This window comes from Triticum aestivum, chromosome 1A (genome assembly GCF_018294505.1).
Source record: "Triticum aestivum cultivar Chinese Spring chromosome 1A, IWGSC CS RefSeq v2.1, whole genome shotgun sequence".
In the NCBI taxonomy this organism is placed as follows: domain Eukaryota; kingdom Viridiplantae; phylum Streptophyta; class Magnoliopsida; order Poales; family Poaceae; genus Triticum; species Triticum aestivum.
Window position 1 is genome coordinate 87,243,033 of NC_057794.1, and position 12,957 is coordinate 87,255,989.

The window sequence follows — 12,957 nt, forward strand, 5'->3', positions numbered from 1 at the left end:
AGTCGACTTTGACGATCCGACTACGAACGTGCGAGGACGTCGCGCCTTAGCAATTGCTAAACCAACTCCGAGAGGTTATTGACCACACCGGAGCACGATCAACCTGACCACGAGGGTATGTTTCCTGCGAGCAAACGAAGAACAAGCAAGAAACTAAGATTGGAATCTGGATATTGCGAATATAAGATGAAAGCTTTATTGATCAAGGTGGGGTTCTGTGACGCCTTTGTCTGGTCGTTGAACACAAACGAAGTACGCGAAGTTGCAGCTATGGCGAACTTTTAATCTAAACAAAACCCAAAGTCTAAACGGTGACCTAAGGGCTGTATATATGGAGGAAGAGAGGGGGAATTTCGTGGCCCTTGGTGGAGGGGTCCGAAATCAACCCTATCTCTTGTTTCCCCACACATACGGACTCTAAAAATAGCCTATACTTATGTATTTCGAAATTACATGGGCCTGGCCCAATAAAAAGGTGACGCAGCACCTATAATAGCCTCGGGACGAAATTTATGAAGTGGCATCTTGTATATTTCGTCCAAGGCTTCATGCACCCATTATGGTGGCTTCAAAGTCCTGAAATCATCACTTGTAACTCCGTTCTTGTTCCCCTTGCGCATGGCATCATCTCCATGCTTGTTCTTGCTCCAATGTTCATCCTTCTCCAAGCTAGGCCCTTCATTTGTAAGCAAAACAAATGTATCCAATTTAGGCAGCATCATATTCTCATGAACATTAGAATCATTACCAAGAAACGAAAGTACCTGATAATTTAATTGGCGTGCGCGAGCTCTAGTAATTGGTCCCGTATATGTAGCAGTAGGGGCTGTGGGTGTAACAATGGTATTGATGTCCTCATCATCCTCCCCTTCTTGAAATGAAGTCGTCCTCGACGGAAACTCATCTTCCTCACCCAAATAAGGCTTCAAATCTGCAATGTTAAAAGTGGGACTAACCCCAAAATCTGCAGGCAGCTCAAGTTTATATGCATTATCATTTATTTTCTCTAACACCTTAAAGGGACCATCAGCACGTGGCATTAGCTTTGATTTGCGCAAATCAGGAAATCTATCCTTACGCAAATGTAACCAAACAAGATCTCCAGGTGCAAACACAACATGTTTTCTACCCTTATCTCCAGCAAGTTTATATTTAGCATTCATACGCTCAATGTTTTCCTTAGTTAACTCATGCATTTTTAAAATCAATTCAGCACGTTGTTTAGCATCAAAATTAACCTTCTCCGAAGATGGAAGAGGCAACAAATCAATAGGTGCACGAGGTAGGAAACCATACACAACTTCAAAAGGGCACATCTTAGTAGTAGAATGCAATGAACGATTATAAGCAAATTCAATATGAGGCAAGCATTCCTCCCACATTTTCTTATTATTCTTCAAAACAGCCCTAAGCATAGTAGACAACGTTCTATTGACTACTTCAGTTTGTCCATCAGTTTGGGGGTGACAAGTAGTACTAAAAAGCAGTTTAGTCCCCAACTTAGCCCATAAACATCTCCAAAAGTGGCTAAGAAATTTAGTATCACGATCTGAAACAATAGTATTTGGCACACCATGCAAGCGAATAATTTCACGAAAGAACAAATCAGCAACATTAACAGCATCATCGCTTTTATGACATGGTATAAAGTGTGCCATTTTCGAGAATCTATCCACGACAACAAATATGCTATCCCTCCCCTTCTTTGTTCGAGGTAAACCTAAAACAAAGTCCATAGATATATCCTCCCAAGGAACACTAGGTACAGGCAAAGGCATATATAAACCATGAGGATTGAGTCGTGACTTAGCTTTTTGACATGTAGTGCATCGAGCAATAAAACGCTCAACATCCCGTCTCATCTTTGGCCAAAAGAAATGTGTAGCAAGTACGTCCTCCGTCTTCTTCACGCCAAAGTGTCCCATTAATCCTCCTCCATGCGCCTCCTGCAACAACAAAAGACGAACGGAGCTAGCTGGAATGCATAGCTTGTTAGCACGAAACACAAATCCATCGTTAACGACGAACTTGTTCCACATTCTTCCTTCTTTACAATTCTGCATTACATCTTTAAAATCAGCATCATGCACATATTGATCTTTGATGGTCTCCAAACCAAATATTTTGAAGTCAAGTTGTGAAAGCATAGTATAGCGGCGAGACAATGCATCAGCAATAACATTTTCTTTTCCCTTCTTGTGTTTAATGACATAAGGAAAAGTCTCAATGAATTCAACCCATTTAGCATGTCTACGATTCAGTTTAGCTTGACTTTTAATATGTTTCAAAGATTCATGATCAGAATGTATAACAAATTCTTTGGGCCATAAATAATGTTGCCATGTTTCTAAAGTCCGAACAAGAGCATATAATTCTTTATCATAAGTAGAATAATTCAGACTAGGCCCACTCAATTTTTCAGAAAAGTATGCAACAGGTTTGCCATCTTGTAATAACACACCGCCTAATCCAATTCCACTAGCATCACATTCAAGCTCAAAAGTCTTATTAAAATCAGGAAGTTGGAGTAAAGGAGCATGTGTCAACTTATCTTTCAATACCGAGAAGGCTTCTTCCTGTGCGGTACCCCAAAGAAAAGGCACATCTTTCTTTGTAAGCTCATTGAGAGGTGCAGCAATGGTGCTGAAATCTCTCACAAAACGCCTATAGAATCCAGCGAGGCCAAGAAAACTCCTCACTTGTGTGACCGTTTTGGGTTGCGGCCAACTCTCAATAGCTTCAATCTTGGCTTTATCAACTTCAATTCCCTGTGGAGTAACAACATAGCCAAGAAAAGATACTCGGTCGGTGCAAAAGGTGCACTTCCCAAGGTTACCAAACAAACGTGCATCACGTAGAGCAATAAAAACAGCACGTAAATGTTCCAAATGTTCTTCCAAAGATCTGCTATAAATCAATATGTCATCAAAGTAAACTACCACAAATCGTCCAATGAAAGCACGTAAAACTTCGTTCATTAATCTCATGAAAGTACTAGGTGCATTAGTTAACCCAAAAGGCATGACTAACCACTCATATAATCCAAACTTAGTTTTGAATGCTGTTTTCCATTCATCTCCCAATTTCATACGAATTTGATGGTATCCACTACGCAAATCAACTTTGGAGAATATTGTAGAGCCACTCAATTCATCAAGCATATCATCTAGCCTAGGAATAGGATGACGATAACGAATAGTAATATTATTAATGCCTCTACAATCAACACACATACGTGATGTACCATCCTTTTTCGGCACTAGAATAATAGGAACAGCACAAGGACTAAGGGATTCGCGTATATAACCTTTGTCGAGAAGCTCTTGTACTTGACGCATAATCTCCTTCGTCTCCTCTGGATTGGTACGGTATGGTGCACGGTTTGGCAGTGAAGCACCGGGAATTAAGTCAATCTGATGCTCAATCCCTCGAATAGGCGGTAATCCCGGTGGCACGTCTTGTGGAAAGACGTCAGCGAACTCCTGCAAAATGTTAGTGACAGCAGGAGGCAAAGAGGAAGGCACGTCCTCGAATGAAAATAATGCCTCTTTGCACACAAAAGCATAGCAAACAGATTTGCTGAAATCTAGCTCATCAATATCAGATTTGGTGGCAAATAAACATGCACTTTTCAATTTAATTTCAGAAGCAACACTAGATGGTTTATTATTAGGCTTCATTTGTTGCTCAAATTCTTTTGCCACAATCTGATTTTCACTCTTATTCGTCTCCTGTTTTGCTTTATTAGCTCTATTAATATCATCTTTCAAAATGGAATCAGGAGTCATAGGAAGCAAAGTAATATTTTTATCCTTATGAACAAGAGTATAGTGATTGTTTCTACCATGGTGTACAGAATTTTTATCAAATTGCCATGGTCTACCAAGTAATAAGGAACATGCTTGCATAGGTACCACATCACAATCAACATAATCAGCATATGTAGAGATACTAAAATGCACACGAACAGTACGTGTTACCTTAACCTTGCCGCTGTTGTTGAACCATTGGATGTAGTAAGGATGTGGATGTGGTCTTGTGGTGAGAGAAAGCTTCTCCACCATCTCCATGCTAGCCAAGTTGTTGCAGCTCCCTCCGTCTATGATGACGCGCACAGAACGTTCCTTCACAACTCCCTTGGTATGGAACAAATTGTGCCTCTGATTTTGCTCAGCTTGTGTGATCTGCACACTCAAAACACGTTGAGCAACTAAACATTCATACCTGTCAGCGTCTTCAGGAGCCATGTATTGCGTCTCATGATCAGAATCATCTCCACCATGTTCTTCACGTGTAATAAGAGCCAAAGTCTCCTCATCATAGTCACTAGCGGACTCATATCCACCATCCGCGGTAGCAATCATCACACGCGGAGATTTGCATTCTCTCGCATAATGACCTCCTCCCTTACAACGACGACAAATAATATCACTTGTGTGCCCTGTTGATGCCATGGAAGAAGAAGAACGCTGTGCAGGCCCCGCAGGTGCGCTCTTGGCAGATAATGGTGGTTGTGCCTGTTTTCTTGTATCACGGCTGGAGGTGGCACCGGATGGAGGTGCTGGTGCAGTTGAAGTAGAAGATGCACGTGGTGTCCATGATGAAGGTCGGCCTGCAGAAAAGTTAGTTCGCCCCAATGCTTGTCGATCCTGCACTTCACGTTCAGCTTTACAAGCAAGATGGAATAAACGAGTGATATTAGTATACTCCTTATAGTCTAGAATGGTCTGAATCTCTCTATTTAATCCACCCAGAAAACGTGCAAGCATAGCTTCATTCTCCTCAACAATACCACATCTAATCATGCCAGTTTGTAATTCCTGATAATATTCTTCTACAGAATTTTTCCCTTGTCTTAAACGCTGCAATTTTTGAAGCAATTCACGTTGATAATATGGTGGAACCCAACGCGTACGCATAGCAGTTTTCAAAGCAGCCCAAGTAGTTGGAATAGGATATAATCTACAATGTTCAGACCACCATACACATGCAAAACTAGTGAAAGCACAAACAGCAGCAGCAACTCGTCTCTCCTCAGGATATTGTAAACATGTAAATCGTTGTTCAGTTTCTAACTCCCAAGTAAGATATATATCAGGAACATATCTACCCTCAAATGGTGGAATATTCAATTTCAGTTTAGGAATATGGACATCATCTCGTACCTGAGGTGGTGGTGCAGGCCTACCATTACGAATATATACCTGAGGTCGACCTGCTGGTGGTGGTACAGGTGGCTGCACGTAGTGCTGATTTTGATCAACCTCATCCTCATAATCTCCCACATAATCATCCTCCTCCGCATCAGCAGCAGGAGCCACAGAAGTATCAACAGCAGCACCAACAGTTTGGCCAAACGCAAGAGGAACACGGCTTGCTCGGCGGAGGTCTGTTTCGCGACGTGGAGGTAGTCGTTGTTGTTGTTGTTGGAGAGGTGCGTTAGGTGCAGCGGGTGGTGGTGGTGGAAGACGCGCGAGCAATTCATTAAACTTGTTATCGAGCTTTGTTTCGAACGTCTTCTCAAGGCCAGTGATCTTCTCCATGGCCTCTTCAAAATTGTTCAGCACATCTTGCACCTGTTCAGTCATCATTTGCTGAAACTTATCATGAAGCTCCTTGTTCGATAAATTCTCCCAGTCAATCTCGTCGGCTTGTGATCCTGGCATGGTTAGCAGCAATAGAAACACACAAGAATATGATCCTACAGACTACGAACAAGTGGTGGTGGTGGGTGTCACAAATCCGTCAAGCAAAACTCAAATTCTTACCAGTTCTTACCCAGCAACAGGCGGTGATCGGCAACCGTTGTAGTCAAAACTCTCAAAGCTTGGATAGAGCGATTACCAGGGAGAGTCAAACGCACGACGTAGATGTATGTGGAGCTGGGAAGGCTTATAATATGGTAGCAAAAAGGGTCAGCAATAATCAATTCAGAGATGCAAAGTTGAATAAACGCTCAACGACGGTACTGTGCTGGTCCTAGGCTAGACTGTGCTAGAGACGCGAGCCTAGAACACCAACAAAATCACGGCGCGGCACGTAAACAAGGGAGGAGCACACTCTGAATTTTTTTTCTCTTTTTTTTGCACTTTTTTTCCTCTTTTTTTTTGCTCCGCAACAAATTTTTTTCGAAAAAGTCTACAAATGGTCTAAAAACTGCCTAGCCAGAATTTTCCAGACTTAGTTTTTTTTTTGAAATTGGAACTATTTTTCTTCTGCGGATGGCTCGGAAGTTGGGGAGTCCTTCTCTGTCACGACTCGGAGTATCGCGTGATCTGGAAATCGAGAACAATGCAACAATTACTGGACTCGGACTAGGACTGGTGGCGGAGATGAATCTGGTGGAACTCGGACTGGTGGCGGAGATGAATCTGGTGGAACACGGACAGGTGGCGGATATATGTTGCAGGTGAACTCGGATTGGCGTGATGGCGGCGGATATGTGGTGGCGTATATGGATTCGGATTGGCGGTGAATATGTGGTGGTGGTATATGGCAACAGCGACGATGATGATGCGGTGGTGATATATGGCAGCGGCGACGTGACAACCTGTGAACAGAACTCGAAACTCTAAAAGACTAGACGCTAAGACCAGCAACTGGACACGACGATGCAACCGCAAATTCAACAAAGCAAATACAGAAAAGATTATGCAAGGCTCAGATTGGTTCGGATGGGATGAACTAACCCTAATTTTTTTGGCTTTTTCGTGGACTATAGGTATGAAGAACAGACTCGATCTAAACTACGAAAAACTGTAAAATCTCACCGAGCAACCTGGAAATCTGATACCACTTGATAGAGGCAAAGGTGTCCCGTCTTTCGATGAGATGATGGATATCGCTTTGGTGGAAGTCGACTTTGACGATCCGACTACGAACGTGCGAGGACGTCGCGCCTTAGCAATCGCTAAACCAACTCCGAGAGGTTATTGACCACGCCGGAGCACGATCAACCTGACCACGAGGGTCTGTTTCCTGCGAGCAAACGAAGAACAAGCAAGAAACTAAGATTGCAATCTGGATATTGCGAATATAAGATGAAAGCTTTATTGATCAAGGTGGGGTTCTGTGACGCCTTTGTCTGGTCGTTGAACACAAACGAAGTACGCGAAGTTGCAGCTATGGCGAACTTTTAATCTAAACAAAACCCAAAGTCTAAACGGTGCCCTAAGGGCTGTATATATGGAGGAAGAGAGGGGGAATTTCGTGGCCCTTGGTGGAGGGGTCCGAAATCAACCCTATCTCTTGTTTCCCCACACATACGGACTCTAAAAATAGCCTATACTTATGTATTTCGAAATTACATGGGCCTGGCCCAATAAAAAGGTGACGCAGCACCTATAATAGCCTCGGGACGAAATTTATGAAGTGGCATCTTGTATATTTCGTCCAAGGCTTCATGCACCCATTATGGTGGCTTCAAAGTCATGAAATCATCACTTGTAACTCCGTTCTTGTTCCCCTTGCGCATGGCATCATCTCCATGCTTGTTCTTGCTCCAATGTTCATCCTTCTCCAAGCTAGGCCCTTCATTTGTAAGCAAAACAAATGTATCCAATTTAGGCAGCATCATATTCTCATGAACATTAGAATCATTACCAAGAAACAAAAGTACCTGATAATTTAATTGGCGTGCGCGAGCTCTAGTAATTGGTCCCGTATATGTAGCAGTAGGGGCTGCGGGTGTAACAATGGTATTGATGTCCTCATCACAAAGTGTTCCTCCGGTAAACGGGAGTTGCATAATCTCATAGTCATAGGAACATGTATAAGTTATGAAGAAAGCAATAGCAACAAACTAAACGATCAAGTGCTAAGCTAATGGAATGGGTCAAGTCAATCACATCATCCTCCTAATGATGTGATCCCATTAATCAAATGACAACTCATGTCTATGGTTAGGAAACTTAACCATCTTTGATTCAACAAGCTAGTCAAGTAGAGGCATAGTAGTGACACTTTGTTTGTCTATGTATTCACACATGTATTATGTTTCCGGATAATACAATTCTAGCATGAATAATAAACATTTATCATGATATAAGGAAATAAATAATAACTTTATTATTGCCTCTAGGGCATATTTCCTTCAATCTAAACAGAGGCTAGATGAATTATTTATTACTAAACAAAACCAAAAATCAAGGAACAAAAAAAAATTGGGTTGCCTCCCAACAAGCGCTATCGTTTAACGCCCCTAGCTAGGCATAAAAGCAAGAATAGATCTAGGTATTGCCATGATAATGATAAGGTAAATCACGAAAACTCATCTCATACTCCCTACGTTCAGCAGCAAGCTTCTTTGTGTCAAGCAAAAGTAATCAAAAGGGCTAAATTTAATGGGACAAAAGTCCCCAAGATCAAGCTCGGGAGGTATTGGTTCCTCCTTTGGCCCCTCATAATGCACAACCAATTCATCATTATAAGCATTCTTTTGGCAAAAAGTCATGAGCCTTTGTTCAAGGGAAAAACCTAACCCATTATTCTGGGTAGCAAAATTATCATTAAGGTCAGAGATCCCGTTGACAAGAACATCGGTAGGAACCTTTTTTCTAAGGTTTTCACTAAAAGAAACATGATCTAAAGATCGTAAGCGCATAATGTCTTCTTGATAAAAAAAGATTACTTCTATGGGAGGACGGCCGGCATCCACCCTATAATGCGCAAAAATGTCATTGGCCTTGTCGGTGTCAAAACCGGTGGATCTCGGGTAGGGGGTCCCGAACTGTGCGTCTAAGGCGGATGGTAAAAGGAGGCAGGGAACACGATGTTTTACCCAGGTTCGGGCCCTCTTGATGGAGGTAAAACCCTACGTCCTGTTTGATTTATTCTTGATGATATGAGTATTACAAGAGTTGATCTACCACGAGATCGGAGAGGCTAAACCCTAGAAGCTAGCCTATGGTATGATTGTATGTTGTCCTACGGACTAAAACCCTCAGGTTTATATAGACACCGGAAAGGGCTAGGGTTACACAAGTTCGGTTACAAAGGAGGAGATATCCATATCCGTACTGCCTAGCTTGCCTTCCACGCCAAGTAGAGTCCCATCCGGACACGAGACGAAGTCTTCAATCTTGTATCTTCATGTCCAACAGTCCGGCCAAAGGATATAGTCCGGCTGTCCGGAGACCCCCTAATTCAGGACTTCCTCAGTAGCCCCTGAACCAGGCTTCAATGACAATGAGTCCGTCATGCAGTATTGTCTTCGGCATTGCAAGGCGGGTTCCTCCTCCGAATACACCACGGAAGAATTTGAATACAAGGATAGTGTTCAACCCTGCAAAATAAGTTCCACATGCCACCGTAGAGAGAATAATATTTCCACAAATCTATTCTGCTGACTTGTTTTGGCAACATGACATTATGCCATGGCCCGGTGATTATTCAAACCGTTTCCTTTAACTAGCCCCGCACATAATGCGAGGCAGTTTTTTGACACGTCTTGTCAAAGCAGAGATCATGTCCCCCTTATTACGGGATTCTCATCAATACGGGTGTGGGTAACCCAACCACGCCATTGATTACGGCGCTTGGGGGATAAGCGAGTTTCACCAGGCTAGTGGGGGCGCATAGTTTTGTCCGCCCTTATAAAGGGATGAGGTTCAACCTTTTTCCACCCACGCCTTCGTCCTCCGTGCCCATCCTCTCTTCGCACTCGAGCTCCAACGCCCAAGCCTACATCCTTCCCCTCAACCTTCTCCAATCATGTCCAGAGCGGGAGGCAAATGGATGGCTTCCTCCATTACGGAGGGACACATCAAGAAGCTGCACGGGGCCAGATACTTGGCCGTGAACATCGCGCACCGGCTGCCCGCTGCGGGGCAGATCGTTCCTACCCCTGAACCTCACGAGAGGGTAGTCTTCCTCCACCACTTCCTCCACGGACTGGGGTTTCCCCTCCATCCATTCGTCTGTGGTCTCATGTTCTACTACGGGCTGGACTTCCATGATCTTGCCCCGAACTTCGTCCTCAACATTTCGGCGTTCATTGTCGTGTGTGAGGCTTTCCTCCGCATCTGGCCCCACTTTGGCCTGTGGCTAAAGACCTTTAATATCAAGCCGAAGGTGGTGGGCGGCCAACAAGCAGAATGCGGCGGAGCCATGGTGGGCAAAATGCCCAACGTTATATGGCTTGAAGGCTCCTTCGTGGAGACCATAAAGGGGTGGCAATCGACGTGGTTCTACATCACCGAGCCGCGCGACGCCAAATGGGTGGCCGCCCCCAAGTTTTGATCTGGAATCCCCATGTGGCTCACTTCTTGGAAAGATAAGGGCCTGTCCTGGGGTCCTTCGGCGGAGCTGGACGGACTCCAGAAATGTATCCGGAATATGGCAGGCAAGAAGCTCAAGCTTGTCAACATAGTCCAGGTCATGCTCATCTGCTGGATCCTCCCGTGTCAACAACGGGATTTCAACTTGTGGGAGTTTGACCCGGCCCAGCACCAGACTCTGAGCGAGCTCTTCGACACGATGCACAAGGACATCTGGAAGGTGTTGTTCAAGGGTGCCGAGGTCCCTCCTCCCTCACCGAGGACCGCGGGCTAAGCACGAAGCGCCGAGCGCATTCGGTGAGTTCCATACATCCGGTAGGATATTTTATTTCCCCTAGCTTAATCCTGTGTGGGGTCTGATCTCCATGCCTTTGACAGGACTGGGTGGAGACGTCGGGGCAGATTAACTGTCCGGCGCCTCTGCCCAAGGACACTGCGGACGCTCTCCTTACGGAGATGCTGACTCCGGCCCCTTATAAGGTGCCGGAGAAGACCAAGAAGGCCAAGGGAACCCAAAAGAGTTCCCGATGCCAGGTGTTATCGGACTCATCGTCCGATAAACTCCGCGACACACTCCTCCCCCGAAGATGAGGAGGAGGAAGAAGAAGATGCTCCCCCTTTAGTTGGGGAGACAAGAAAAGGAAGGCCGCCCCAACCGGGGGGCGAAGGGTCCAAGAAGGGAAGGACTCTCCTTCCGGACTATTCCACCACCGCCGCCGAAGGCGAAGATGAGTGGTTGCTCAGGTCCAAGCCCCTGGCAAAGTCGTAAGTATTCGGATGCCAGAATAACTCATAGCATACCTGTGTCGCACTGCCTCTCCTAACGCCGAAGTATGACTATGCAGACCACCGCGAGCCCGTATCGATGTATCGTCGGACGGCTCCCTGGGCTCGTCGGATATGGATAGCGATCCACTTCCGACCACCACCTCCCCTTGCCCTATGGACAACGCCAAGGTATTGTCTTAAGAGGCACCGGGCCGAGGGGAGACAGTCCTGGAGGCGCCTCAAGGCGACCTTCTGGACTCCAGGAGCCGAGGGAGCAAGGCTCCCGAGGGCTCCGAGTTCGGCCCTCAGCCGAACACCACGCCGGAACCCCCAGTGGTTCCGAACTCGGGTAGGCGGCCTCCTTCCAAAAGGGGCAAAACACCTGTGCCGGTGACCTCTGTCCATCCAGAGGCACCGGACAATCTGCTCGGAGCGCTTCACAGCGCTTCCATCGACGAAGAGCACCGCACTATTATGAGTGCGGTGGTCCAGAAGGTTCAGTCCGCCAAGAGCGGACTGACTGAAGCCTGTGCCAGCCTTCTAACAGGCTTTGAGGTAAGTTTTTGAAATATAGGAAAAATATTACCGCATAGATAGTAGCCCCTGATGCTCTGTTCGGTGTTCAAAAAGAAAAGCCGAACAGAGGATCGAACAATATCGCAGGAGTCTAATATAAGTACGTCTATATGCGTATGTAGGCTTCACTGTTGGCCTCTACCGCACTTACTGCGGAGGTCGCCGCACTGAAGGAGGACCTTAAAGGGTCCAAGGACAAGCTTGGCCTTGCCAAGAGGCAGCTCGAGGAGAACAAAGGTAAGTAGTACCTAGTCTATGGATATATATAAAAAGAATGCGATTGCAAAATGACAGGATCATTATAAATTTGCCAGGGGCCACGACCGAGGTGGTGACCCTGAAGCAAGCGCTATCCAAGGCCGAAAACGAAGCGGCCAAGGAGCGCACCGAGCGGGAAAGGCATGAGGCACGGGTGGGCGAGGTGCAGCAAGAGCTCCACGCTCTCGTGATAAAGCACGAGGCGTTGGAGCTTGACTTGAAGACGCGAGAGTCCGAGCTTTCCGCGGCCCTCGAGAGCGCAAAGAGTGCCAAGGCCGAAGCCCAAAAGACCCTCTAGGAGATTGATGCGATGAAGAAGATAGCGGCGGGTAAGGCATTCTATATGCAAAGCAAGCATGTGAAAGTGAATTACTAGTTACTTACCCGAATCCGGAGCTCTCCAGGAGCATTCGCAAATTTGCCCTGCAGCGTGTCGTATGCCGCACAGTTTTACCAGGCCGAGGAGGGAATCTCAACGGAGAAGTTGCTCTGGTCTCAGTATACTAGGACCGAACACCCGATGCCTCTGAGCGACCAGCTAAAGCAACTGGTCGAGCTGCACAAGGCGGACGAACAGGCCATGAGGGGCTTTATAGTCCGGATGTGGCCTGGCGATGCCCTTCCCAACAACTACTTCAGCCTGGTGAGGCGGCTTGTGGATGCCTTCCCATGGCTTGAAGTCATCAAGCGGTCCGTCTGCATTGAAGGTGCACGCCGGTCTTTCGCCCGTGTGAAGGTGCAATGGGCCAAGATGGACGCCATGAAGCTGGTGAAGGAAGTGCCGCCGCAGGGCAAGGAGCATCGCCACCCCGAGATGTACTATGAGGGTGTCCTAAAGGGCGCTCGTCTCGTAGCGGACGAGTGTACGAAAGATATAATATTCGAGTAAACTCGCTCGTGCAATCCTGTATTTATGAAAACTTGATCATATGCGCTATGCAACTCTTGTTTGAATTTAAAATATTACCATCTGTTCAGTTGTTTATCAAATCTGAGAGATGGCTAGTCGTCGGCTTCTGCCCCCACGCCACGAGTGCTGGGGTGTTCGGGATAAACCTGAGCACTCTTGTTCCCATTG